The 27,727-nt window shown below is 43.3% G+C and overlaps 1 pseudogene; it reads right to left on the reverse strand.

Annotated features, from left to right (window-relative positions):
• Positions 1–469: 469 nt before the first annotated feature.
• Positions 470–27,585, reverse strand: LOC148816698 (alpha-2-macroglobulin-like; annotated as a pseudogene).
• Between the last annotated feature and the right edge of the window lie 142 nt (positions 27,586–27,727).

The raw sequence follows: 27,727 nt of genomic DNA on the forward strand, positions 1-27,727 counted from the left end.
AATACTGTATCAGCTGACTTTATTACAGACCTACCAAATAGTCAAGGCCATACTGTACCACTATACTTGTTTTTGTTGATAGATTTTCCAAAGCTGCTCATTGTGTACCATTACCTGCATTACCCTCTGCTCCCGAGATGGCCATCTAGTTTGTCCAACACATCTTTAAACTTCATGGTATTCCTAAAGTCTCTGATCATGGACCACAATTAATTTCTAAATTCTGGAAAGCCTTTTGTAAATCCCTAAGGACCTCAGTTTCTTTAACATCTGGCTGTCCAATGGACAAACGAAACAGATTAACCAGGAACTTCAAACCTACCTACATGCGCATGTCTCATCCACACAGACTGATTGGGTGCGTCTTTTATCTTGGGCAGAATAAGCACACAATTCTCTGTCCACCTCATCTACTGGTTTGTCTCCATTTTTGTGCTCCCTAGGTTACTAACCCACACTTATCCCGGATTCATTTCCACAGCACCTGGTACCCTCCATTCTGGATTACCAAACTCCGAAGATTATGGAAATGGGCAAAATCCACCGTTTTACACACAGCTAACCGACAAAAAAACTGACCTACATCACTGTGCCATACCCAGGTTCCAATGTGGTCAATTAGTTTGGCTATCAACACAAAATTTACCTCTCTGGCAACGATCCCTCAAATTGGGTCCTAGGTACATCGGTCCTTTCCATATCTGAGCCCAGATAACACCCATCACCTACCGCCTGATATTACCACCCTCCCTCAAGATCCGTCCCACTTTTCACATATTGTTACTTAAGAATTACCACAGATCACCATTACCTTGACCCCAAACTCCTCCCCCCCCGCCTCGCATGATTGATGGTCTACCCGCATACACGGTAAATGAGATCCTGGATTCTCGTTAGCACCAAGGTAAATTACAATATATTGTGGACTGAGAGGGCTGAGGACCAGAGAAATATTCTTGGGTTCCTGAGAGCGATATCCTAGATCGTGATTTAATCTGTGATTTCCACCACAGATTTCCTGTCCCGCGAGGGCGTCAGGAGCCACCCTTAGGAGGGCACATCCACACTCATGCCTTGCTTCAGCTACTCTGGTTAGGGGTGGGTTAACCAGGTCCTGTTAACCACGCATGACCACGCTTCCCTCTCTCTCTATTTAAGCCCAGCCATCTGCATCCGCCTTTTCTCAGTACTGTACCTCTTGGTATATGCTTCAGAGCCTTCTTTTGTATTTCAGTCTGCCTCCCGGGTTTTTGGACTTCTGCATTGCCTACCTAATTTATGAACTAAGTGTTTTACTGGATTTTGGACACCGTGTTTTTCCTTTGACTACGATTCCTGACAACCCCACTACAGCTTCCTGGTCTTCTCGTCACCCTCATAGAGTCCATCACCATACTGTATACTCACTTAAATCAGTGTAAGAGTGGAATTATGTACCCCATGATTTTTTTATTTTATTACACTACCGGTTGGAATCTCTAGCTTTGTAGAATGGCTTTTGAGCTCTGTCAAATGGAGGTACTATCCTTTGATGACGTGGTATTGGGTTGATGCCACAGGAGTGTGCAGACATGACTTAAACGCACTAAAGCTTGTACCTGCTCAGCAGCTGATGACTCAGAAACACTGCGAAGAGCACAGCATGGGCTGAGCTGAAACCAGAGGCTGTGAGGGCGGGATCACCTGAGATTCTTACCCTCAGGGCTGACCACTGTTACTAGGGCAGCACGACTGCAGTAAGAACCACCCATTGAAGACTACCGAGTGAGTTAAAAGTGGCAAGTCAAAAGTCAGTTTATTCCTCAAGTATGGAATTACAAAAAGGAATTATGAATTATGTGGATGTATCAATGAAAAATAAGAAAATTAGGGTATTTCAGAAAAGAAGCATAAAATAAGTATATTACAGGAATGTGCTTTGATAGACTCAGTAAAATGGAAGGGCAAGGGTCATTTTGTACCAACACAAGCAAAGAGAGCTGCCAAAATTAGTAAAATTTTAATTTTACATATTACATGGGTATTCAGGTTTATCCCCAAGACCCATGTCAAGTTGCACTTTAATTGAATCAGGACCCTTGAAATCTTCTCTTTTCAAGACTAAAAGGTTTGATTCTCCTGGCTTGTTAGCGTTGGACATTCCTTTAAATTTGTGAATGTACCTGGTTACAAGACTGATTCCAGAACATAAATACCTAAAATGTTAAGCAACATTTTGCACACTAATGTGAGAAAGGTCTCAGCTAACAGTGAATGAAGATGTCAACACAAACACGTGAGTGTTTTATGAGTAGCTTGCTCAAGTTTAGTGTTTCCGCTCATATTTACAGTTCACGAGGAATGATAGCAGCCGAAAGCTTGGGAGAAATTAGAATCATTTATTGGGATGTGGACATTTGGCGTAACCCGCTTGGCTGAGGGCCAACCTCCCAGCCGTTGGACCCCCATGCGACCAATTGGGCAGCTGCAAAGGTGGAGAGGGGGTGGAGGAGTGATGCAGAAAACGAACGAGGAAGAGAAGAGGGTGACGTTTGATATATATGGAGACCGGTTGCTTATGTCAGAATTAGTGAGAATTGCAGCAGCTGTTTCGAATGAGCTCGGATGCCTTCATTCCTCCCGAACTTTCTTTAAAAACTCCATTTCATTAATGCTACCTGTCTGTAACACTGTATAAAATGTCAGTGTCAGGTGCTTGTCCAGGCAATTATGTCTCATAGTTTTTGAATAATAGTAATGAAGGACATGGTGTCTGCATCATGCTGTACAGGACGTTCTCCAGGAGGTATGAACTCACCCCCATCTAGATACACGATCATGTGACCATCTTCAGTGTCAACACGCTTGACATACGGGGCTCCTTTTAACTGTGGGAGAAACAGACCGAGAGGCAAAGAGAGAGAAGTGCACCAGGGTGCTGGCTAAAATCTGCACATGAGGAGGAGCACATACTCTTTGGTCATCACATTTTGAAAAGTGAGTAAGAGCACTCTTATGCTTCTGCATTGACTCAGGAGAAAAATAAAGGAAACTGATGGCACCAGAGAGGAGGAGAACTCACCTCACTCAGAGTGTCTTTTTCAAAGACAAACCCAGACAGGAGCTTGACGTTCACAATCACCATGTTGGTGCTCTCTCTCTTGCCCTTGTAGCTGTGGGATCTAAAGAAAAAAAAGCTTTTGGAATTAATAAGATTCTAACTAAAGGAGAAAACAGACCTCATTATCAACAGGCTTTCTCATATTATTCCTTCTTGTTTATTGTGAACATACTGTATGTCTGGAATATAAAGCGATGGGCTGTCAGATGATCTGATCAGCGACACTGGTGGTACCCTGCAATGCCAAGTGTTGTACTGGGAACACTAACACAACCAGACGAGACCAGAAATGTGCGCTTGCCTCACATTGACGACAGCAGTGAGTGGCCTGTTCCTCGTGCTGCTGTCACGTCATCTGAGACTGCGGCGATGTTGTAGTGGAGAGGATCTCGCCCTTATGTTTCAGTTCATTGTAGAGTAAAGCTTAGATTTAAGACTGGTGTCCTTTTTGTAGCCTCTGAAAACTCAGTGATGAGGCAACACTGTACTTCCCTGGGACATCTCGCAGTGTCCTCTCCTCTCCTGGTACAGCAGACTGTTGCTGGAGTCCACAGTAAACTGGTGGAGGTCCCCCTCTGTGGACTGCACTGTCACTTGGCTGGAGACCACTTTGCTGAATGCCTCCGCCCCATAGAGAGAGAGAGCCTCCAGAGCCACTACGGTGTCCTGTGCACAAACACAAACCACAGACAATCACTGCTTGTGCTATCCATATGCTACACAATACAGGGTCTCAGGTCACTGCACTGGAGAGTCACCCAGGAGATCAGTAGGATCCTGAGCTTGATGATTCAGACAGATCAATACCTGTGTTGAAGAGAATCCTCCATAGGAGTTCTGCTGCTTAGTCAGCCAGGTGACAATCTTGGAGGCCTGGCCCAGGTCCAAGGCAGACAGCAGTGGGTGACTAAGAAGACTAAGAAGAGCCAGCAGCACATAGGAGCTCATCTCTACTGACAAGGAGTCAGAATCCTCCGAGGCCGACTGAGACCAGTGCAGAGTGTCTCCTGAGAGAGAGGGAAACAAGTCAATTACCCAGGGAAGAGAGGAGGAGGGCGATGGGTTCAAGGAGAAGTCATGATGATAATTTAGTAACATAACAGGTTCTTGGCTAGAAGGTAATAGGTAAATATATAATTATGAATAGGATTTCATCCTCAACAATAAATGAGGTTTCTCTATGTGTGTCTTCATGTTTCAGGTTGCATTTAGATTTCTGATTTTATTTGTGTGACACTTCTCAAAAGAGACTTCAGTTTGTACCTACAGTACATAAAAAGCTGGACGTTTGTGAGGCTATGAAAGGTACAATAGCAGTGCCCCACCTGGGATGTGAACCTATAACTTTCCAGTTTCAAATCAACAGCCCAAACCCCACTCTTCTCTTTGTGTTCAAGTGCGTGTCTGCTCTTCCCAGTGTACTTCCAACATTGTGTGTCTGTGCATTTTGAGAAGGGTGCTGAGCTGCAGAGAGGAGGAGGCTGTACCCTCTCTGCTGGCCAGAGTTTCTAGCTTGGTCCATAGTTGTGCTCTGGTGTCCTCGTCCCCAGCCAGAGTATAGGTGTAGAACAGCAGGGCTGCAGTGTAGACATTGGTCAGGTTCTGGGTGGCAGAGTGCAGGCAGGAAAGGCTGCTGTTCACGACCTGCTCCTGAGAGAGGGAAGAGCTCAGTGACTCCCTAACCCACATGCGCTCAGTCAGCTTTTGCTTGAGGCTGTTCCTTTTCAAGGCAGGGTCTTGGAGCAGTCTATACAGCTAGGCTACAATGGGGCTGTGGCTAGAATGACATCTAGGAAGGTGGAACCTTCAGCTTTATTTTAATAAGTTGTTTTATCTACATGATTCAAATTATATTGAGCAAATTAGCAGCTTGAACAAATTCCCTGGAAAGACATGATCATGATCTACAGTAACACCCTTAATTGGCTGATGAATAAAGGATCAGTTTATTTTTGATGTGATTCATTTTAGCAGGAGAAAGTAAAAGCCACTGTGTGAAGTCAGTCCGCCACATAGTTTAATATTGTTACGGTTGACATCCCTCCCTTAGAGGGCGCACCATTTTACTCCTGTCAATAGTTCCCTGTGATCATTTGTATGTGTTCCAGGTGTGCCTTGTTGTGTCTCCCCCTATTTATTCTTTGCTCCTCCAGGGCTCAGGGCTCAACATTAGGGCAAACCCTACGTCCGTCTCCTGAGGGCATAGGCCTCATCGCCGACACCTCCCGTGTTCTGAGCCCGGAGTCTGGAGTCTTATCCCAGGATCTCCATGTCGGTTGTTTGTTTGTGTTTTCCCCATTCCACCCCCATTCCAGGTGGAGTCAGATATGAGAGGCCTAAAAAGGAATTAACTCCATGTTCTCCTTTGTGGGAATGATGTTCATTAATCCCTGTGAAACATAGTCCTACAGCAACCATTAACATCATTAACAGAAATGATTTCATCCTGTGTCTGCAACTGGAGATGAGGCTTGTCGACAGTGTGAAGCGTGGATCCAGTGATCTTTTCCTTCTACTCGAACTGCAGAATCGGTCGTCAACAGGATCTGGTAGGGTCCGTCCCACCTGGGCTGGAGAACCTGTGAGGGAAATTTCCTGATCCACACCCACTCTCCTGGGATGAGGTTGTGTCCTCCTTCAGGTGGCGGTCCCCACGCCTCCAGGACCTGCTCAAGGGCACCTTGGGTGGCTTCTGTCAGCAACTTGCAATACTGTAACAGAGAATCAGTTAGTATTCTCAAGTCTACTCTGTCATGTCCTGGGGAGTCACTCAGTCTCATGGGGCGCCCCGTGATCACCTCAAACAGGCTCGGCCCCACAGTTTGATTTGTCCCCGCACGGATGTTACACAGTACGGCGGGCAATGCATCCACCCAGGGGATTCCTCCCAGGTGGTACTTTGTCAATTTATCTTTCAAAGTTCGGTTCACCCATTCCACCATGCCGGAGGACTGCGGGTGATGAGGGCAATGCAGGTCCCAATGATCCCCAGTAGGTCTGCCACCAACTAACACACTTTTCCAGTAAAATGTCATCGGGGAATTACTTCAGTCACAAGATATTTGGCAGTTGTCTGCACAGTCTCTCGTTTGACAGGGACAGCCTCCACCCATCTAGAAAACTGGTTGTGACAGAGGAGTCTGTCACGGGGTACAGATAGCACAGAAAATACAACATTCATACACCTTCCATTGTGCGGTTGCTAGATAAGTTCCTGAGGGTGCACACTCAGGGCTTGACTAGTAACTTCTATTACTTAATTTCATATACATTCACGTACATAAACATACCTAATTTCACATACATTCAAATACTTAAACACAGGTATGAGTGAGTATTGTGGTGTGAATGGAGAGCGCTCTCAAAATGGATGTTACTCACTGTTTGTTTGGTGTCAGTACTTCTGGGGTGAGTCAGCCTATGGTGGCCTATAAAGGCCAAACCTAACCCCAGTTCTCAAGGGTTATTTATGGAAAGGGGAAAAACCACTTTGAAGTAGAGAAATGGTTTGTTCCAGAGGGGGAGGGGCTTACAAGCTATTTAAGCTGGCTCATCAGCCTAAGGGTTTGTTGTTGGTTGTTGGTGGTTAGATAGAGAGATAGAGGACTTACCTTTATTTGAATAACTAGTTTTGTTTTCTGGTGTGGGGGACCGGGAGCACTGTAAACAGAGTGCACTTGTTGGCTTGGGTGCTTTTGCGGTGGAGCCAGTTTGAGAAAAAACGGACCTACTTTGGCCTTGCTCAGGCCATTGTGTGACACTGGTCCACCATTACCAGGAGGCCTGTTTTCCCTTTACAGCGTGGCAGTGAACAATAGTCTATTTGCCAGTGTCTAAAGGGTCCTTTGGGTGCAGGACGTTGTAGATTAGGAGCCCGAACCGACGGCGCTCCAGAGGCTTTTTGGCACTCTCCACAGCGTTGTACCACATCAGCCGCGAAGGGTGCGAAGCCTGTCCCCACCCAGCTCTGGGCAAAGCGTCAAGTCATTTGGCTAATTCCTGGGTGCCCTGTGGAGTGTATTTGTTGTGCCAAGTAGGGCATTAGCTGCTTGGGGCAGGCGGGTCTGCCTGTTCGTTGGCACCTCCAGGTCTCATCCTTTTGCAGCCCCACATTGCCTCCAATGATTGCCAGATGTTTACCTCCACCCTCTCCTCATGTACGGTTAATGTAATTCCTTGTAGGTATTTCAGAGCATCCCACCCCAAAAGATCTGGGGTAGGTCCTACCCACATGACGGCATTAAATGTTACCTCCCCATCTCCTAGTCTAATCTCGAGTTTTTTAGTTTCTCTGAGTGCTATTCGATTGTCCCTTACACCAGTGACCAGCTTCCTCCCTGTGAATATGACACCACACCGTTTGGCTGACTGTTCAGATAAACAAGATAATTGAGCCCCAGTGTCCCATAAAAGTGACATTTGAGTCCCATTAATTGTACATTGTAATTTGAGTTCTTTTTCACCCAGCTCCTGAGATAGGCGTAGGGAGGCCACTAGGGGGAATCCTAGTTTAAAAGATCCCTGATAGCGCGTTTATCTGCTTCGCTCAAATCCTGTAATTGTGAAAACAGGTTTTTTTGTCCCTTTCGATTTGAGGGATTGAATGGGGGATCGCGATATTTTCCGATCCTGCCTTCACTGCCTAGTCGCTTTTTGCAATTCTATTGAAAATGCCCAAAACTTTTACAATAATGGCACCGATTTGTAATAATTTCCCCTTTTGGACTAAGTCGGGTGTCAGGGCCAGCTCCACCCTTCAGTATCGGGGGTGTCCATCCTGTTTGTATTGCCCGCACTTTAGCATACATATTCCTTTCAATCTGTCGTGCCATTTTAACTATTTCCTCGAACTGCTTGTTCGTATCTTGCCCTATTTCGGGCTCTTTTAACTGAAGGGCTTTGGCTATATCAGGCTTAAGACCGCTCAAATAAATTTGTTTAATCACAGCAGAGGCGTCGCTATTCACATCACCTTCATCACCAAGTCCTGAGCATTCCAGCCAGACTGTGACGAAGCAGTCAGTGAAGTCAGCCACATCCTCACTTTCTTTCTGCTGACATGCAGATATCTTTTTCCAATCTGTCTTTGGTGGATAATTTTGTTTAAGCCATTGCCAAACCCATTCCCATCGCCCTCCCCTGCCGTTATCCTCACACAATTGTCTAAGTTCTCCGACACTCTTTTCCCCTGTTCTTCTGAGGATCATAGAGGCAGTCAGGGGAGTGATACCATAAGTATCTTTTAATTCCTGAAGCGCACTCCAGGTTCGCTGCATTCCTAATTTTGGGTGCGGTACTTCTCTAGCCCACAGGTCAATATCTTCCGGTTTTGGATTTGATCATATGGGGGAATCAGGGAAGGTAGGTGCGAGTGCAGACCCCCTAGACGGGGTGCGAGACAGAGTTAGAGTAGTGCCGTCATCAGCAGCGCCAGCCCCTGCTACATCAAGTCCTTTCCCACTTCGGGTGAGAGTACATATCTGCGGGCGCCTTCCCTCTTATAAGGGGAGACTCTGATCCGTCTTTATCACACTCATACCAAGTGTTATCCCAATCAGACCCCCCGTCTCCATATGGCCACTGTGGGACTTGATCCCAATTATTTTCATTTCCCGCCTGTCTGTTCCCCTGCGGTAGAGCCGGATATAATTTAGTCGCCGGCTGTAACACATTAATCAGTGCAGTGCGACCAGGAACTAATTCCTCCTTTAGTTTCTGATTCTCCTGCACTGCCTCTTTTAGCTTTTTTTCTAGTTCTTCTTTTGCCGCGAAAAAATTATCTTTCCTTTCATTTAATACTTTTATTTTTTCTGTGAACTCCTTCTCTTTTTTATCCCATTCTGAGTTTTCTTTTACACTAATCTGCCACCGCAGGTGTCGGCCGAGCACCAGGGCTGCAGCTAAATCTTTGTGTTTATACCAATGTTCATACACTTTCTTACAGACATCTTCGCCCCAAACTCCTTCTGACAAACTCAGCTTTTTCCTATATTTTTCTTCCCTGTTAACTTACACTTATCCGATATGTAATCAGACACTTCCACCACTTTCTCAAACACCCAGTTAGCACACATGTTCGGTTTCTTTTAAGAGTTACTTTGTTGTGTGTGAGGTAACAGCTCATACAGTAGAGGGATGCTTTCACTTGAAACTCCTGTGCATTTCTGCACTCATTCAGCTAAGGGCGTCTGTTACCTCCAAATCTAAATGCCTCTCAGGGTCTTTAGAGAGGACTTATACCGCACTGTTCACAGGGAGGAAACGAGACCTCGAAAACTCCCTTCCTTGATCAGTAATTCACCATCCCCAGAACGCCAGCATCGCTGCTTTTGCCCTGGGGTGGACTTACGCACTGAGCTCAATCAGGGCGATTCTCGGATCTCAGCATCCTTTAAATCCTGCTACTTAGTGCTTTGCTCTTTTATTATGAGGTTTGTTTATGTTAGTGTCGTGTGTGTGTATATGTATTCACAAACAAGGAAAACACCAAAAACATACATATATATCTTTTACTTCTCTCCTGTTCCCTTTAAAACAAAAAACCACGCCACGCCAATCCGTGCACGATCAAGGCGTAGCTAATCTCAGGACCCCAGGCGCAATTAAGGGCCACACCAATCCTGGATTATACGTGCATTTAAGGCACCATTCAGCTTCAGAACCCCGGGCGCAATTAAGGCCCACACTGATCCTGAGCCTCAGAACTCCGGGCGCAATTAAGGCCCACACCAGTCCTGAACTTCGCAGTAAAGGTCCAAAACCCGTTCAAAAACTCCACACAATTGTGTGTGGAGTTTTTGAACGGGTTTTGGAAGAGGCATACACTAGTTTCGAACGCATGTACACAATACCGCGAATCACCGCCTGCCAGACCAAATTCTGGGCTTACAGCAAACCACCCATTACATACACTGGTGTCTTCCCCGGGCCAGAGGTATCCAGGAACTCACGTTTACTCCGTCATCTCGGGCGATTCTTGCAGGGAGCAGAGACTTCCCAATCGGTCAATCGGTCAGAGTCGGGACTTTTAAATAAAAGAGGAGTCCTTACCTTTTAGTAATGTGCGTGCTGACCGTCTCTCCTGCCGATGGGAAGTTCTGCGCCTTCTGGAGCATCCGCCGACTACGCCAAAATTGTTGTAACAGAAAGAATAAGGTTCTGGATCCCGAGATGAAGTTAAACAGATGAGTTTATTGCATGCAAGGAACAATAAAGCCGAAGTCTTGTTTCCCGCAAGAAACAACAAAACCGAAATATTGTTCAATGTTCCGGTACAAACTTTTAGTTTATATAGTATTTTCTTTCCGCTTCTGATGTCATGGTATTTGGCCAGTTAAGAGACCCTGGCCAAATGGTCAGTTTAAGATGACGTCCCCAGGGGGTTCCTAGCTTGCATCTGGAATCCTTATCAGTTAACCCCCTTTCCTGCCATAAACTCCAGCTTGTGGTTTAGAAGTCTAAACCTCATACAGAAAACATTTAATTTAACCCCCATCTTCACATCTTACTTCAGTGCTTAGCAGATTGATCACATTAGTGACATTTCTGTATTGACTGCAGTGTAGTGGGGCTGCTGTGTGTTGCCCAGGTTGGTGCTGCACTTCAATGGTGGATGAAGAAGGCCCCTCCTATTTGTGATGTAATTTGGAATGTTTTGGGATGAAATGCCCTATAGAAATGTTTTTATTACTTTTTGATTTATATGCTGACTAACATAAAATAAAATCAATTCAAGGGGAGAACCAGGGGTTAGTAAAGTAGAGAAAAGAGCACCCGGACCACACAGGGTAAGCCAGGTGGCTGACTGGGTTGGCTGACTCGGCAGCCTCCGGGGCAGGAAAACATGAATGCCCCTGACTCGCAGAGAGTCGGTAGAGAGCCACTGCCTCACGACTGGGAGCTAGGCCCTCAGGTGTAGGGAAGGAAGAGGAAGAGGAAGACTGCCCTGACTCCTTGTGGGTTGCTTTGAGAGGCGCTGCCTCACAACCAGGCGCTGCCCTCAGGGCGAAGATTGGAGTGGATAGTCCCTTGACTCACTGAGAGTCGCATGAGAGGTGCTGCCTCACAACTGGGAACGAATCCCTCAAGGTGGAAGAGAAAGAACCCCTGACTGGAGGAATCGCTTTAAGAGACGCTGCTTGAGAGGTTGAGAATGAAGAGAAAGCTACTCGAGAAGGAAGCAAAAGAAATCCCCTGACTCACTGAGAGTCACTCTGAGGCTCTGCCTCGTAACTGGCATAAACCCTCAGGGGACCAAGGGAACGAGAACTAGTAATGTGGCCGGGGTCCATTCTGGCTCGAGCTTGAGAACCTCCCCAGAAAGGGTCAAGGTGGCGTTGCCATCCTGACATCGGGGAAGTGAGCTTCACTTACCCCCCCAAAGATGGACCCCGGACCAACACTTTCTCTCTGACCACCCGTGAGGACAAACGAAGTGTGTGCCAATGCATAATTAAAACAAACAAGAGAAAAGAACAGGAGAGGAAGGTGAAGAGGCTATGTATGAGCCTGACTGCACAGTAGAGAGGAAAAAAACCCTACATGTCAATTCAGGTGAAAACCTCTGGTGGCCCTGGAGGAACAGACACCCCCACTCCAGGCATACTAGCAATTGATATATCAAGTGAGTAACTGAAATGCCTGAGAGAGTGGTATTGATGTAAAGGTGGACTGCAGAGGAGGATGATTGGCCCCTATGTTTAAATAAGTTGAATATCCAGGATAGCTAGGGCAGTGGAGATGGCAGCTCCAATTCTGAAGAAACGAGGAGAGCAAACTGAGGGTTGAGACCAGCATTGGAGATTGAAACTCACAGCTGAGGAGAAAACATGCATCTGGTTACTGAAGTATCCACAACTAAGTGGATCAGGCTAGAAAAAGCTTAGGATACAAGTTAGGTCACTCAATTCTGAAAAATGGAATACAGACAAACTGGTGAATTGTGGCTCTTAGTATCTGTGACAGTAAAACACATTGCATCCATAAGAGCATCCTTGAAGGGGTAAAATGGCTTGTCTCGGGAAACAAGCGGAGGATTAGGAGCAAGAGATAGCCTTCCTGGAAGGAACTCTTAAAGGTGCTGTCTCTGTATTTCATGAAGTGCAAGATGGAGTGCTGGAATAGAAAGCAGTGAGGACATTAAAGAGACTGAAACGTGAGGCAGAACTGAATCCCAGAGGTAAGATCCTGTTGCAGTTGGAAAACAGTGAGAAGAGTGAGGTTGAAATAGAAATAAAGGTGGCTGGTGGAATGGGGAAAGGTAGAGCATGCAGTCCTGGCAGAAGAATGGGCTGTGTGGGCAGATGGGGCTAAAGCATGTAGTAACATGTCCATTGAAGTTGGGTGGAGATTTGATTCTAGATGACAAAAGAATGTGGAACTCAGAACTTGAAGGGGAAAAGAGCTGAGACGGGCATGAGGATGAGGGATTTGGGTAACTGCGAATGGTAAAACGCATTGATCGAGCATTGGAAAGGCCAGAGAGGTGATCCTCGTTAGAGCTGAAGGAAATCCAGGTGAGATGGCGAAGGAAACTGAAATTATCAGTAATGGAAGTAGTTAATTTGATAGAAATAAGATTGATCACTGGTCCTGAGGTGTCACAGACATGGATGGCGGCAACAATAGGGTAGAGCGCTAGAAGGGCTGACGATTATACAATGAGAGAGAGAAAACCACTGAGTATTGAATTTTACTGAAAGACTGACAGATGCATTAGAGAAAAGGGGGAGGTTATGCAGAGTAGGTCACCAATTCTTGTAGAAGAGAGAGGCAGTTATGAAGACAGAGTAGAGATATACACTCTGATTGGAAACAGGCCAGTAGAAACATTTTGAAGAACATCTAGAACGTGGTTAACAAGAAGGGAGAGAAGACCCTGAAGGGCGTGTTCCAGAGTGGGAATACACAATGTATGAACTTTGAAAGAAGAGAATCATTTTGGAGCAGCAGGACGGATCAGTCTAGAGAGGGCGAGATTGCTAGGTTATGAATATTCAAATAGGGGCATGCCTTAGAACAGGAAGAGTGGATAAATTACAAATCGGTTCAAACTGAAAATTTAATTGGGCAAAATAAAGAACCACCTGTAGCGGCAAGGCTTATTAAAATACAGGAATTAAGTTTTCTGCTCCCTTGCCAGTGAGGCCCCATCTCTCTCTTCATCTCTGTGGTGCAGCCACAGAGAAGCTATTCATGCAGGCCGATTTAAGGTTTCTTTTGATATGGGACAGCTCCCAAATGGGGGTGCACTTAGCTAAGCCTGGCTATCATGATCTATGGTCATCCATTGGCGCCTATCTGTCTTGGGAGTGCCAAATGGACATCTGGACTGCATTCCTAAGTGTCAGTAGTAAGTGACTCATATCTCACCTTGATCAACCAATCAGGGACTGGTACGGCTGAGTAACCCACGTGGGTCTCTGATGCCCATGAAACTTCCAGCCAATGAACAACCTGCAGTTCCTCCACGTAAAAACAGGCAACACAGAGGGCCTGTGAGACTATTCTAAAGGGAATTCAAAGGAGAATTCCAGGGGTGCGAGACAATTCCAGGCCAGGACGGCCCAGGAGCAGAAAGGCTCCCAAGGGCAGGACATTCTCGCAGCGCGCCTCCTGACCATCCTGAGACTCAGCCCGGACAACCATGTAATGGCCAGTGTGTCCGAGTGCCAGAACTTTCCTTTGTTCTAAGAGTCGAGAACGGAGGTTGCCACGAGTAACCAAAGGATCCACCCGAGGTTAGCATCAGCAGCAAGCCTCGTGAACAGGTCGGAACTGTGGACAGCTGAATCACTATTCAGAACTAGCGCTTCATCAGGAACGAACCGGTCTTCTTCCTGACCTGCTGGGACCCACAGTCATCTTTTCTCCTGTGCACAAACTTTGCTAGTTAAAGCCAACACTAACTAGCGAGTCTTCAGAGAGCATCAACAGTGCACCGTCGCAAGCCGCACAGCACAGCCTGGCACGGAGCCAGAGAGCTGCAACTGTTTCTTTGTGCCTGCAGGAGATCTGAATCCCCAGAGATTGGATGAGTATTCAACTTCACTGCATTACTGCTCGAGAATTCAATTCCAACCAGTTGATCATCAATTTAATTCCTAAGAGTTATGTACTTGTTTTGAGTATCTAATGTAGAAGTTGTAACCAAGTTCAATCACGAAACGGTCTAAATGAATGATATACCGAATGTATGTCCTCTTGATATGTGTAACTCTTCGTAACTGAATTAATATATATCTTTTGTATTCTGATAACCCTCACGATAAGATCTATTAGGTTTACATGCATATTTTATGTATTAATAAATGTATCCTCGTGTATTAGTACCTGTGTGTGTGCATTGTTTGAGTTATATCGCATGGTTGGATTCTAAGGCCATTAAAAGAATCAATTTCGTGATTTACTGCTACAATTAATAATTGTCCCAGTAAATGCCCAAACCCCTACAGAACTGGTGCCTTGTGAGAGCACACTACACACCTTAACAAACAAAGACAAGCAGTAGTAGTCCACTCCTGGTGCCGCGGAGAGTGGAAAGAACAGATGGCATCCCTGAAAATAGAGAAATTCAGAATAAATTCGCAGAAAGTGATACTTAAGATGACATGGATCCTACGATTTAGAGCAACTGGAGATCTCCCGATTTCATAACTCAATAATTGTGATCAGAGCTGTCTAGTATGAGAGAAATGGAACTGACATCTTTACCTTCAAGGATCTGGCGGTGAAAATAAGGGTGGCCTGAGAGCAGCATAGAGTCTAGGCTTTAGCTCTACTGAGGGTGGGGAAAAAAAAAAGACTGGAGATGGTTGGGGCTCAAGGAGGCAGAGCTGAACGAAGGGAATTTTCAAGCTTGATGAGACGGGAGTTAATATCAGTTACAGAGCAAGAAAGTGGTTTGAGACTTTGAGAAAGCTGCTGTGAAATCTGCAGAGAAAGAATCAGCTAGAGAGCTGGGTAGCTGTGGAGGAGGAGGAGGCGGAACTGGAGAGCCGAGAGAAGGAGGAGGGGCTGTCCGATATGCACAAGGCGGACATGCAGGTACTGCTGTAGAAGGAGAAGAATGGAGGACTGGTTGAGCTGAAACAGAATCCATAAAAGAAGAAAAAAGGGGCTAAAAGGCCAGAGTGAGGTGGAATAGGAATACATCTGTCGAGCAGTGATTTGAGGAGCCTTGTCCTTGTAAAAGAGACAAGTCGGCGTATCCAAGCTGGTGCAGTGGCGTTTGAACAGCGTAATGCGGGAGGCTGGATGGGAGAAGCAGAAGCATCGGCGATGGGGTACTGGAGGAGATGAAGGTGGTCTGGAAATGACGGAGAATTAGGCCTGCGAGCCATTATTGGTCTAGCGCTCAGAATTCAATTAAGTTTAATTTAAACACTCTAGACGTGTGTGTTAGCAGGGTTAGGGTTTAAATGAGAAAGAGATAATTGAATGATGGAGGAAGGGGCGGAGTTCCCCCCACTTCTCCCCTAGAACACCTATCGGTTTCTGTTTTAAGAATTTTAAGTGATATCTTTAACCCTCCTTTCTTGCCGACTAAAGATGATGAAAGGTGCGTCTTTGTGTGTCAGGGCTTCCTGGCCTCCTGATGCTCATCATGTGTTTCCAAAATCATCACTGTTCCCAAAGGCACTGTAGGAGCCATCAGTTAAGCTCTCTCTGGTAGCCTGTCCAAGGTGGAGAAACAAGACATGCTGCAGCTTTTCTGATATTTGTGCTGATTAGGATTTCACATAGTTTTCTGCACAGCAAAATCTTAACCCTGTTAACAATTTTAATAACTTCAAGTTTAATCAATTGGTAGTTCAGTTAAGGGTAAGGAACTAAGATGCAAACTGGAACAAAATGCACGTTAGTAGGGTCAGGCACAGTGACCGGAACCTGTGCAGAGGATGCCAAGATGGGACAGGTACAGACATTAACTGATCTGTATCAAAGTGGTTGTTCCAAATCCATGCTCTGTGGTATCCCACTGTTGTGGGCTGCTATTGCTGAATGAGAAAGGCCTGTGACCTATGTAACCTTGAAGTGACTAACTTCAGCGTGGGTGGACTTTTAAAGCATCTACTGTAAACATGTGCTTTTCGGAGAACCCTGCAGATGAAGCTTGGATATCAATGCCTGAGCTCACACTGACAATCAGCTTAATGCTTTTAGAGAACATGCTGTTGACCACTGTAGCCAGAGTTAGGAAAAGTCCTGCAGTGCACTCACCCAGCTGGGACAAGGTCCCAAAGCCAGGTCTCACGGAAGAATGCTCAGACTGACTCCGAAACTGGGATTGGAGCAGGGCTCATCATATATCTTTCCTCTTCACGTGTTAAAAGTATCCAACAGTATCCAAATCTGGGATTAGGAATCTTTTTTTTTATTTTAGAGAACAAAACAAAACCATTTTACATATAAACCAACATTATTCAGACTTACAGGCAAAAATTCCTGTTTGTTCCCCTAGTATTTTACAATTATATCACTTTTTAACAAAACTATATACATTCAAAAGAAGGAAGATGTATACATTTATGAATATGAAAAGGGAGGAGACTATATAAATGTACCTTATTTAAATTTCAGTTATTTTGTATCTTAACAAAATCCGACCTTAAAGGTTTAATGTACTGAACCCATCTAGACCATTTGTAATTTTAGTGAATTTTTTTTCCATTATACATATTTCCTTTATTAATTCAATCCAATCATTCATTGTTGGTAAATCTGGGAGAAGCCACTTTCTTGTTATAGCTTTCTTCCCTGCTGAAATAAGGATTCCAAACAAATATCCAATCAAAATCTAGTTTACCAACATATACAGCCTTAAATATAAAGGGTACATTCCTTTCAAATATAGTTTCCAGGGCCTCATGTAACTCCTTCCAGAAAAGCTTTATTTTTGGGCAATTCCAGAATATATGCCAATGATTACCTTGGTTTCCGCACATCTCCAACATTTAGAATGCGCCTTCTGACTCGGAGTAATGAAAAATCGAACAAAGTTTTTCCAGCAAAACTCTCTCCATAAATGCGAGTTAGTACATCTCCATTGAAATTCACAAATTTTAAGCCACTCTTCATTCGAAATTCTAACTTCACTTTCTTTCACCCATTTATCTTTATATACTCTGTAGAATATGATTTCTTTTCCATAAAACATTTATATAATCTAGATATAATACCTTTACCTAATTCTGATTTGTAGGCTTCTGTAACTATTTTCACTACCCCATCATTAACAATATCTAAATCTCCCCTTATAATCTCCTTATTAAAATAGTGGCGCATTTGAAGATATCTATAAAAATCTGAATTCTCCAAATTGTGTTTCTCCTTCAAATACTGAAAACTTTGTAACTGATTCTTATCCATTATGTTACAAAATGCAGTTATTTCTTTTGTGATCTAAATTTTAAATCTATTATCCAATTTATTTGGTTTAAACTCTGTATCATAGGCGTACCATCTGAGTATCTTTACTGCCTCACCTAAGTGATACTCTTTTGTAATCATATTCCATGTCCTTAGTTTGAACTTTATCCATGGATTGAATAGTTTTTCAGTAATGTTGTCTAAATTCCTATTACCTAATAATGTCTGAATTGGGGGGGGGGGGGGCTATTTACAAGGGATAATTCAATATCTTTCCATCTGGCTTGATATTTTGGATTACAAGAATTAACGAGAGGTTTAACTTGAGATGCATAATAATAATCCTTCAAATTTGGTTAAGCCATACCCCCTTTATCTTTTGAAAGTTGCAATGTTTTGAGTCTAATTCTAGGTTTTCTCCCCTGCCAAATAAACCTAGAAATCATCTTATCCCATTCTGAAAATTGTTTTGCACAGACTTCTACAGGGAGACCTTGAAATAGAAAGAGTAATTGAGGCAGTAGACTAATTTTTACAGATTCAATTCTAGAACTGAAACTCATAAAGGGGATTAGGTTCCATTTCAATATATCTGCTTTAATTTTAGTTATAAGGGATCCATAATTAATTGTTGCTAATGCAGAAATATCTTTTGGTAAATAGACTCCTAGATATCTCATTGAACTTTGGTCCTACTTAAGGTGGTATTTACTTTTTAAAAAATCAGGAGGGTTGTAATTAAAAGTTAGAATTTGTGTTTTTTGAAAATTTAACTTATTTCATTACTTCTATAAATGAACTAGTGGGATCCTCCAGATAAAACAAAACGTAATCTGCGTACAGTGCTATCTTGTGCTCATTCCCTTGTATAGAAATACCTTTTGTTTTGCTATTTTGTTGTATCCACTGAGCTACTGGCTCTATATATAGAACAAAAAGCAATGGAGATAAAGGGCAGCCTTGTCTAGTCCCTCGTTCTAAAGTTATTCTATCAGATAAATAACCATTTATTTTAATTAGTGCTGTTGGTCTATCATATAAAGTTTGAATACCTTTGATAATATTTCCACAAAAACCAAACCTACCTAAGACCCTATAGAGGTATTTCCACCTAACAGAGTCAAAAGCTTTCTCAGCATCTAGGCTCATCAAAGAAACTTCTAAATTATATTGCTGAATGATCACAACCTGCGTCAAATGTTATCATGGGTTTGTCTATCTTGAATAAACCCTGTTTGATCATAGTGTATCAAATGAAAGAGAATCTTTTCAATTCTTTTAGCCAGTATTGCTGTATAAATTTTATAATCCACATTAAGGACTGAGATTGGGCTGAACGATCCACAATCAAATCTATCTTTCCCCTTCTTAGGGATAACTGAGATGATAGCCATCCAATTTTCCATCAATTAATGCCAAGTTGCAAGCAGAAAGAAGATTTGGTATTAATTCTGCTTGGAAGTTTTATACCATTCTGAATTAAAACCATCAGTTCCAGGTGATTTATTAGCTCTGAGGCTCGTAATCACTGAATTCAATTCGTCTGGTGTTATCGTCGCTTTTAATATATTATTTTGATTTTCCGTAAGAGTTGGTAAACTGAGAGATTCCAAAAAAGTATCCATCTTTTCTTCACTTTCTGAATGGGGTTGTGTATATAGTTTTCTGTAATAATTTGTAAAAGTGTTTTGGATTTCTTCCCATTTATATAATACACCATTACAGTTCTGGTCCCTTATTTTATATATTGTATTATTGGTCTGTTGTTTTTTTAATTTTCTTGCCAACAGCTTTAGTGATTTTGACCCTGACTCGTAATATTTTTGTCTAGTAAAAATATAGATTTTTTCAATTTCCTGTGTATATAAGACATCTATTTTGTTTCTGATCTTCTTTATTTCTTGCATGATTTTTGAATCCTGTTTATCTTGATGTTTTTTCTCCAACTCTTTTAACTTTATATTCAGATTAGATAATTGTAATTGCTTTACCTTCTTCTGAAAAATGAATTCTACCAATATTGCAATGTATCCTATGTCTATCTCTCTACCAATATCGCAATGTATCCTATGTCTATCTCTCTTGTGTATAAAAAAATAATAAATCCTGGAATATACTGAATAAGGGAAGGAATAGTGAATGTAATCCCACCCACTTAGATAGAAATCTCTCCAAAGATCTATTATTCCCATTTCCCCCCATCAGCACATTAATCTTTTTATTCAATGACTTATCTCTCTAAGAAGATATATTTGTAGAATCAAGCCTGGGGTTAAGATGCAATCACCTCCACAAATCAGTATCCCTTGTGCATTAACCATCAAATCGAACATTTTTAAATAAAAATTAAAACTACCAGGTGGGGCATATACATTAAGTAACGTTAGTAATTATTCTTTCATTTTTCCCAATACTAATACATATCTCCCCTCCTTATCTTTCTGTAAGCAACTCAAATTGAACCTTTTGAGATATCAGTATAGCCACTCCTCTCTTATGGCCAGATTTATATGAGGAAAAATAGATTTTTGAGAAACCCATTCTCCTTAATTTCTCATGTTCCAATACACTCAAATGTGTTTCTTGTAAAAAAGCAATATGAGCCCCTTCTTTATTCATTTTAGACAAAATCTTACTTCTCTTAATAGGCTTAAGTACTCCATTAACATTAAATGGAAGTATTTAAGGTCTTGCTTGGACATATTTTATGTAAATGGTTGAACTTTCAAACTCTCTCCCATAAGACATATGTTTCATATTGTTTAATAATATGAAAAATATCCTCTTCCCATCATTTTTTTCTAATAATGCATCACAAACAAAAAGCACAGTAAACAAAAACATTAACCAAACAATCTTAAACAAAATTGTATCTGTATCCTGTAACTGTATCCATCTCCGTCTTGTTCACAGTACTTTCTTCCAACTGTGGGGTTCTTTTCAAATGAACCCTGTGTGGGCTTCTCTTTAAAAAAAAAAGTCTGTTAGGGAAGTCCTCCTTCTTCTCTGGAGGAAGGCCCTTAAGCAGGAGGCGTGATGGCAAATCCAAACTTATATTATAAAAAGAAAAAAGAGGGTAACCAGAAAAATTAAAAGTCACTCTAGTCGTAATCACCAGATATCTATCCCGACATTTACAAATTCTCTTAAACATCGCAGGAAACGTATTAAAAAAAACCTAAACAATTAAATCCCGACCGACTTTTAACAACTCACTGTATCCATTTTCTTCAGTCTTGCGAGGGGGATCTCCGCCTGAAACTCTGTAGTGTCTCGTTATATTGCTGTTTTGAGGGCTGGTGTTTCCCAGGGCCACCCTGTCTGCTGGCCTTCTGCCAAGTAAACAGTTGCTCGATTTCTTCTTCCAGTGCAGGCGCTGGCGGTATAACTTGTACTTTAAGTCACCCGCTCTGACATGTCCTTTGTGGCTTCTGCAGCCGAATTGTATAGGCAGGTGCCATCTTCGTAAAAAACCTGTAGCCTCACTGGAAATGGAGTCTGAAATTTTATTTTCTGCGATTTCAGCACCTTTTTTACTTCAGAATATTCCATACATTTTTTGAGTCCTGTCGGGGGGTAATCATGATCCATGTAAAATTGTTTGTTATTCTGGAAAGGTTCTTTCTTTTGTCAAGCTTTATGCAACACTTCCTCTTTCATCTCGTAACTTAAGAACTTGGCAGCAATGGAGCGCGGTTTGGCGTCAGGGTCTCTGGGTTTCGGCGCTAACGCTCTATGCGCCCTTTCAATTCTCAGTTCCACATCCTTCAGTAAATCAAGTTCCCCCCTCCCAGATTTTCAAGGAAGGTGACCATGCAGCGACACTCCAATTCTTCGGGGATTCCGTAAATCTGAATGTTGTCTCTGTGCGATCTTCCTTTCTGGACTGTTAATTTCGATTTCAAAGCAATTTGTCATTGCAAGAGTTTCTTTATCACAGTTTCTGTTGTTAAGACCCTTGTTTCCACTTCTTCGATCCGTCCCTCTGCCTTATCCAGTCTTATTAACCTTGCTCAGCTCCTGTTTAATATCACTAAACTGTCCCGTCTGAAGTCTCTAAATTCGTATAATATTTTCTGAAGACTGGCATCTGCCCCATCTTGTTCAGAACTCGCTGAGCTGCTCCGACTGCGGTCAGAAGTCGCAGTTTCGACATTTTCCACGGTCAGAAGTTTTGTCCTGCTTCTCCTTACAGCCCCTTCAGCCATAGTTATTATGTTTTCAAACATAATGTAGAAAAAAAACTCAGGGCTTTATTACAAAATTGTCGGGCGGTGATTATGCTGCCAATCCTGTCCGCATCCTAACCGGAAGTCGTCTCGGGATTAGGAATCTACGAAGAGAAACACGAGCAGGATTAAACTCATTTTCCTAACTGAAACATGAGCTAAGATTTAGAAAATAAATACAGGCACAAGCAATCTGAAATTTAAACTATCCACTGCAAATGATTGCAAACTGCAAATGATTAAGAAAGCAAACATACATGGAACGAATTCCAGTTAGTCTTGCTCAATTAAATAGATCCCAGATTTAAACCAAGGGATAAAGAATTTGGTTACTCTATAATCTTTTTCCACAACTTGGGGAGAAAACTACTTATTCCGCACATTAAAGCCAGCATTCCAAAAACACTGGATCCTCTACAGTTTGCCTATCGCACAAACCGCTCCACAGAGGATGCAATCTCCATAGCTTTACACACCACACTAACCCACCTGGATAAAAGGAACACCTATACAAGAATGCTGTTCATTGACTTCAGCTCAGCATTTAACACCATCATACCCATAAAACTTTCTACCAAACTCAGGGCTCTAGGTTTAGATACAACCCTCTGCAGCTGGATCCTAGACTTCCTCACCAGCAGACCCCAGACTGTCAGGATTGGCAACCTCATCTCCAACACACTCACCCTTAACACCGGTGCCCCTCAAGGCTGTGTGCTCAGCCCACTGCTTTACTCCCTGTTCACCCACGACTGTACTGCTAAGTTCAGCACAAACACCATCACCAAGTATGCTGACGATACCACAGTCGTGGGCTTGATCACTGACAACGACGAGACTGCCTACAGGGAGGAGATAAAACAACTCGCAGACTGGTGCCGAACCAACAACCTATGTCTCAACATCAGCAAAACCAAAGAGCTGATTGTTGACTTCAGAAGACAAGGAAAAGTTCACTCCCCCATCTACATAGAAGGGTCTGCAGTGGAGATGGTGAATAACTTCAAATTCCTAGGCGTTCACATCTCTAAGGACCTTACATGGACACTGAACACCTCCAGTCTCACCAAGAAGGCACAACAGCGGCTGTACTTCCTGAGAAGGCTGAAGAAAATACACCTACACCCACTGATCCTCACCAATTTCTACAGATGTACGGTGGAGAGCATACTGACCAGCTGCATCACAGTCTGGTATGGCAACTGCACTGCATCCGACCGTAAGGCACTACAGCGGGTAGTCAAAACTGCCCAACACATCATCGGCAGTGCCTTACCATCCATCCAGGAAATATACAACACCAGGAGTCTGAAAAAAGCCACCAAAATTATGTCTGACCCCACTCACCCTGGTCATAACTTGTTTGTTCCCCTACCATCTGGCAGAAGGTTCCGGTCACTCCAGTCACACACAACTAGACTCCAAAATAGCTTCTTCCCCAGAGCTGTCAAGTTGGTGACGCCCCCACTCCCTTCCACCTTATTATGATCTCTCCTAACATCCTCCTGTACCCACAACCACTGTACTCCTACACCACCACACACACATGTAAGCCAAAATTGTACTGTCCCCTCGATAGCCCAGTAAAATTGTAACAGGCATAATAATATTTAATATTTATTAATTAACCATACTACTTTTAACCATACTATCCTTTTTTTTTTTTTTTTTTTTTTTGCACTGTTCCAAGAATTACCTTGCACTGTTTTTGTCCTGTTAAACTTTCTCTGTTTGCGGAATTTTGCACAGTTTTCGATTACATGTTATTTATGTTATGTTATTACATGTTGTTACTGTTATTGCTATTGTGTAACTGTCTATTGTCTCATCTTCTGTCCTATTTATATACTGCACCTGAGTGACTAATGAGAAACACTTTTCATTATACTATGCACCTGTGTAAGTTTAATGACAATAAAGTTGAATTGAATTGAATTGAAATTCTTTCTCTTATCTGTATCGACAGCTTTTTTCCTCCTACCGTTCTTCAGGAACACTGAGGCTTTGTTCTAGATCTCCTCTGTGAGTTGACCTCTGCTCTCCAGGTACTTTAGGATGTAGATGTTAGGGACAAATAGCACCATGTTCTGCTCTCCACAGCCGTAGGGCATGGCTAGGAGTCGGTCCGGGTTCTGTAGGGCCCGGCCCAGCAGGTCTCCTGCACACAGGAAAACAAGGAAATCTCAGATCTATTCCATTTCTGCAGAGAAGGGCTTTGAGCAGAGTTCAAACTGGAAGCAGTAGGGGTCAAATTAGATAAATTCATCTTGGTATTAGTAAACATTCTGCATTGGATGACTCCAGTTGAAAGAGATTGGAGGGTTGCTCTCTGTCAGGACAAGATATATTGCAATGATGAGTCAGAAATGAGAACCAGGTTTATTGAATCATGGGTGCAAGCTAAAGACAGTGATAAATTACTGTAGGTTGTTTTCTATATTTACCAAGAACAGAGAGTGAGGCCCTTGCTGATCCCTCCACAATGTCCTCTGGTAGCTGGACTGGACCTCCTCATTCACCAGGCTGCCTGGAATCAGACAGGACAGTGAGGTACAGGGAAGAGCAATCAAAGAGCAGCTTGGATGAGTGTCCAACTTGTAGGAGGATGAGTGAGAGACATGTGTAAACAAGTCTCTCTGGATTTCCATTTGGAAGCAGAGAAAACTTAGACTGGAGATGTTGAAAGAGAGCAGACAAGGTGAGCTCACTCTCATTCTTTCTTTACTGCTGTTCCTTCATCAGTCCCTGAGAGATTCATGGTTATTTTTTGATCGGTTCTAGCATGCAGCCAAGATCACCTCTGAAAGTTCTTACGTCACAAAGAATTGTTTTACGTTCCACTGTGCTTCTAAGAGGTGTTAAGTTGTATTTTAATTAAACTCACTTAAATGAGATGAGCCAGCAGTCTGTGTCAGATCCATTAGGGAGGAGAAAGCTTAGAGAGACACACAGACTCACCTTTTCGACCAAACTCCCATGAATAAGCTGAGGCAGCTGAAAGTCAGTGTCAGACATTAGAGAATCCCACAGACTCGCCTTTTGGACACAGCAGGCAGTTGTAACTGATAGTCTTTTCTGTTCCTTCAGCCTGTGGGTGCAGGAGAAAATCCATTAATCAAGAGTGTGGAAGGACTGGAGTTTTCATGTGCATTGACACATGTGTATCTTCTGCACTTCATGTCTTCGAATCCATTCAAAATGATGTGATGTATTCACTGTCCACAAATACTGTGTGATTGTGATTGTGTTTTTGTCATTGCCTTCATTTACGCTCTTGTTCTTAGTGAGAATTTCTAATTAGGTTAAAGTGAAATAAAGTTAATTTAAAAAGTGGGGTTTTATTTTTCAACACCTCCATTATGTTAATTTAGGTATTGTGCTTTACACTACCTGTTTTGGCCAGTATGGTTAAACAAACCCAGTGTTCAGAAAGACCTGAAATTAGCAATATTGGACCACTGATCCCCGGTTTTCTCCCATTGCTCATCAGTAGACCTAAATAATAGCCATACATTTTGTTACTTGATCCACTGAACTGTGATAAGTAATAAGCATCTGGCAAAGTATGTGTTGTAATTAAGTAAAGTGTGATGCTTCACTGTTTGAACTTAAGAAAGGTTTGTACATGCAACGCAAGTGTTCTTTCTGGACCGTATGCAGATGACACAATCCGGGGATGAGTGAGGAAAACACGTGGAAAAAAGCATGCGGGAGTCAGGAATGAAAACAGGGGGCGTGTCCATGGTGTGCTGGTGTTCGCGGAAGGTGTGGCTGAGGCAAACAATCCAGAACCGAGTCCAAGGGAGAATCCAAGAGGAGGCAAAAGTCCAAAGCCGGGCGGTCCATCCAAGACAAACGGGGTTAAAAACAGGAACCAGGTCGGGACCAGCACGGGAACGGGAACAGGAACTAAAAACTTGACGGGACCAGGCGCTTCAAGGTCCCGGACTTGCCTGGTATGGAAACCAATGCAGAGCCCGGAATAGAGTGAGTGCCTGGCTTTTAAGGAGAACTGAAAAGGGGGTTGGAACAGGGAGCAGGTGCGGGAGATGAGTAGAAAACAAAGAAGGGCTGGAGCATCCTTAAGAGGAGGGGTTTACGAATGTGACAGTACAGCCAGATAGCCATGCTAGCTCTGCAGAACATACAGTACTAGAGGACAAGATCAAGCTGAGCTGCAGGTCCTCACCTCCACCAGCAGAGTCTGTATGACTGTGTCGATGCGTCCTTGCTCATGCACCGACACCACTTCGTTGTCACAGATTATCTCTGTCTGAACTGCCTCTGCACTCAGGGACACATTCACAGCGCCTAGAGAAACAGATTCAGCACAACTGTCCAGCTGGAACTAGACAGTCACTGAGAAACTCACAGCAGAGCAATAGAGATGCAACTCACCCAGGAAAGAGGCTACCGGGGTCCAGCGGGAGGTCTTCCCTTGGCTGGCACAGATACAGGAACTATACTCACACCCTGGGCAGGGCTCCAGAGTGAAGTCAGAGGATGGGACTGGACTAACCTTTACCTGGAGTGACAGGTCAGCACATCATCTCCCCACTCACACACCTGCCCCAATTTATGTTACCTGTCCTCTAGATGATGCTACTGTCATGCTAGGATTACAGCTTTCAGATTTCAAAATGACTATTTTAAACACTTGGAGCAGGGAGAACAGTTTTAGTGCTAGATTGCTGTATTAGTCTAAGAACTCACTATACTATTATTGTAATTCAACAGCTTTATCCTGAATGAGATGTTATTTGACCACACAAATTAGTTTGATTATACAGGATTTGTCAAAGATGTAGGCTATGCATGATGCTGCCTGAGGAAGAGCTTTGTTCTTGAAATGCATTTACACTGTATTTGTCTGTGATGCGATAATTTAGCTCCTAGGAAACCCTGTGTTTTTTATTCCATACTATAGCTCTCAAGAGTTCAAAAGCTTTCCGGCCAGGTGACGTGCCTGACCTGTATACCACTGTAGAAGACACTGTGGGGTAGCTTGTTTTTTTTTAAGTTGTTGTTTAAACTAGAATGTATATACTGTATATGAAATTCCCAACTTTTTTACACTCTTTCCTTTGCAAAGATGAACTAGAACAGCAGAATGTGAGCTCGTAATGAGTAGCGAAAGCATTTTTTCCACCTTAGAAACATTAGACACTGTGATTATCATTGGAAAGTCCTTGGATCAATATCGTAATTAAATTAGTGGACAGATCAGAAGAGAGTGGTCTGGTGTGAGAGAAGCCCTGGTACAGTTGTAGGGAAGGGCGGTTCTACCATGATGCACTTGGACATGTAGTTGAAGACGGTGGCCTTGAGCTTGAACCGCTCTCCCCTGATGATGGAGTAGGGCAGGGTGAGCTCCATGAAGAAGGGCTGGAAGGCGGTGAGCCTGGCGGAGGGGGCCAGGCCCAGTCCTATCGGGGACAAGCAGAATGCCCCAGACTCCCATGTAGTGATGGTGTCAGGCACAGTGACTGGAACCTGCACTGAGCCAGACTCCCTGTACAGAGGATGCCAAGATGGGACAGGTACAGACATTAACTGACCTGTATCAAAACGGTTATTCCAAATCCAGGCTCCGTGTTATCCCACTGTTGTGGGCTGCTAATGCTGAATGAGAAGGGCCTGTGACCTATGTAACTTTGAAGTTACGATTAACTTCAGTGTGGGTGGACTTTTAAAGCATCTAAACATGTGCCTTTCTGATAACCCTGCAGATGAATGTTTGGATATCAATGCCTGAGTTCATACTGGAAAATCAGCTTAATGCTTTTACAGAACATGCTGTTGACCACTGCCAGGGTTAGGAACAGTCCTGCAGTGCACTCGCCCAACTGGGACAACGTCCCAGAGGCAGGTCTCAGGGAAGAATGTTCATCATATATCTTTCCTCTGCACGTGTTAAAAGTAGTTCTAAAGATAAGAGATGAGATAAGAGCACTGAGACATGAGATCGTAGAATCAGATATGGTCAAAAACCATTCCTATATAGTTCCTATTCCTAACAGCCTTGGTT

The sequence above is a fragment of the Atractosteus spatula genome, chromosome 22 (assembly GCF_055471065.1).
Source record: "Atractosteus spatula isolate fAtrSpa1 chromosome 22, fAtrSpa1.hap1, whole genome shotgun sequence".
NCBI classification, from domain to species: domain Eukaryota; kingdom Metazoa; phylum Chordata; class Actinopteri; order Semionotiformes; family Lepisosteidae; genus Atractosteus; species Atractosteus spatula.